Here is a 3037-nt window from a genome sequence, read left to right as displayed (position 1 = left end):
GTCAGAGCCAGTCAGAGCCAGTCAGAGTCAGAGCCAGTCAGAGCCAGTCAGAGCCAGTCAGAGTCAGTCAGAGTCAGTCAGAGCCAGTCAGAACCAGTCAGAGTCAGAGCCAGTCAGAGTCAGTCAGAGTCAGAGCCAGTCAGAGCCAGTCAGAGCCAGTCAGAGTCAGAGCCAGTCAGAGCCAGAGCCAGTCAGTGCCAGTCAGAGCCAGTCAGAGTCAGAGCCAGTCAGAGCCAGAGCCAGTCAGAGCCAGAGCCAGTCAGTGCCAGTCAGAGCCAGTCAGAGATAGTCAGAGTCAGTCTGAGTCAGAGCCAGTCAGAGCCAGTCAGAGCCAGTCAGAGTCAGAGCCAGTCAGAGCCAGTCAGAGCCAGAGCCAGTCAGAGCCAGTCAGAGCCAGTCAGAGCCAGTCAGAGCCAGAGCCAGTCAGAGCCAGTCACAGCCAGAGCCAGCCAGAGCCAGTCAGAGTCAGTCAGAGTCAGAGCCAGTCAGAGCCAGTCAGAGTCAGAGCCAGTCAGAGCCAGTCAGAGCCAGTCAGAGTCAGTCAGAGCCAGTCAGAGTCAGTCTGAGTCAGAGCCAGTCAGAGCCAGTCAGAGTCAGAGCCAGTCAGAGCCAGAGCCAGTCAGAGCCAGTCAGAGCCAGTCAGAGCCAGAGCCAGTCAGAGCCAGTCAGAGCCAGAGCCAGTCAGAGCCAGTCAGAGTCAGTCAGAGTCAGAGCCAGTCAGAGCCAGTCAGAGTCAGAGCCAGTCAGAGCCAGTCAGAGTCAGTCAGAGCCAGTCAGAACCAGTCAGAGTCAGTCAGAGTCAGAGCCAGTCAGAGTCAGAGCCAGTCAAAGCCAGTCTGACATCAAGTGCATTGGTGTCTTTCCAATAGCACACAGTGATCAATGATAATGGCTCCTATATCATCGGTAATTACAATGGTGAATAGGCTTCATGATGTAGTGTTTCTGCTTAAACCACTAGGCAGGGCATTATGGGCACCCATCCATAAGTAAGTACACATACTCGCACGCACGCACGCACACACACATACACAACATCTCTCACTGTACCTTGCATTGGAGGTGGTGTATTTATACATGACGGGGTCTGGGAAGCACTACCCCCACAGAAAGACGAGAGGGAGAAGTGGAGAGAAGGAGGGAGTGGGGGAGACAGAGAAACTGAGAGAGAGAGAGAGAGAGAGAGAGAGAGAGAGAGAGGGATAGACGCACAGAGAGAGAGACACACAGAGAGAGAGCAGCACAATTAGACCCAACCAAATCATGAGAAAACAAAAAGATATGATAAACTTAACACATTGGAAAGAATTAACAAAAAAACAGAGCAAACTAGAATGCTATTTGGCCCTACACAGAGAGTACACAGCGGCAGAATACCTGACCACTGTGACTGACCCAAAATTAAGGAAAGCCTTGACTATGTACAGACTCAGTGAGCATAGCCTTGCTATTGAGAAAGGCCGCCGTAGGCAGACATGGCTCTCAAGAGAAGACAGGCTATGTGCTCACTGCCCACAAAATGAGGTGGAAACTGAGCTGCACTTCCTAACCTCCTGCCCAATGTATGACCATATTAGAGAGACATATTTCCCTCAGATTACACAGATCCACAAAGAATTCGAAAACAAATCCAATTTTGAAAAACTCCCATATCTACTGGGTGAAATTCCACAGTGTGCCATCACAGCAGCAAGATTTGTGACCTGTTGCCACGAGAAAAGGGCAACCAGTGAAGAACAAACACCATTGTAAATACAACCCATATTTATGCTTATTTATTTTATCTTGTGTCCTTTAACCATTTGTACATTGTTAAAACACTGTATATATATATAATATGACATTTGTAATGTCTTTACTGTTTTGAAACTTCTGTATGTGTAATGTTTACTGTTAATTTTTGTTGTTTTTCACTTTATATATTCACTTTGTATGTTGTCTACCTCACTTGCTTTGGCAATGTTAACACATGTTTCCCATGCCAATAAAGCCCTTGAATTGAATTGAATTGAATTGAGAGACTTAACAGTGTATTTGACCTCTCAGCTTCCCAATCAAATCTAAAAATCTCAAATAGAAAACCGAAGAAAATTAACAATAATGACAAATGGTTTGATGAAGAATGCAAAAATCTAAGAAAGAAATTGAGAAACCTGTCCAACCAAAAACATAGAGACCCGGAAAACCTGAGTCTACGCCTTCACTATGGTGAATCACTAAAACAATATATAAATACACTACGGAAAAAGAAGGCACAGCCTGTCAGAAATCAGCTCAATGTAATTGAAGAATCCATAGACTCTAACCACTTCTGGGAAAATGGGAAAACACTAAACAAACAACAACACGAAGAATTATCTATCCAAAATGGAGATGTATGGGTAAACCACTTCTCCAATCTTTTTGGCGCTATAACAAAGAATAAAGAGCAAAAACATATACATGATCAAATATAGATCTTAGAATCAACTATTAAAGACTACCAGAACCCACTGGATTCTCCAATTACATTGAATGAGTTACAGGACAAAATAAAAACCCTCCAACCCAAAAAGGCCTGTGGTGTTGATGGTATCCTCAATGAAATTATCAAATATACAGACAACAAATTCCAATTGGCTATACTAAAACTCTTTAACATCATCCTTAGCTCTGGCATCTTCCCCGGTATTTGGAACAAAGGACTGATCACCCCAATCCACAAAAGTGGAGACAAATTTGACCCCAATAACTACCGTTGAATAAGCGTCAACAGTAACCTTGGGAAAATCCTCTGCATTATCATTAACAGCAGACTCGTACATTTCCTCACTGAAAACAATGTACTGAGCAAATGTCAAATTGGCTTTTTACCAAATTACCGTACAACAGACCATGTATTCACCCTACACACCCTAATTGACAACCAAACAAACCAAAACAAAGGCAAAGTCTTTTCATGCTTTGTTGATTTCAAAAAAGCCTTCGACTCAATTTGGCATGAGGGTCTGCTATACAAACTGATGGAAAGTGGTGTTGGGGGTAAAACATACGACAT

This window comes from Oncorhynchus tshawytscha, unplaced genomic scaffold (assembly GCF_018296145.1).
Source record: "Oncorhynchus tshawytscha isolate Ot180627B unplaced genomic scaffold, Otsh_v2.0 Un_contig_6529_pilon_pilon, whole genome shotgun sequence".
NCBI lineage: Eukaryota > Metazoa > Chordata > Actinopteri > Salmoniformes > Salmonidae > Oncorhynchus > Oncorhynchus tshawytscha.
Note: the sequence above shows the minus strand (reverse complement) of the source record.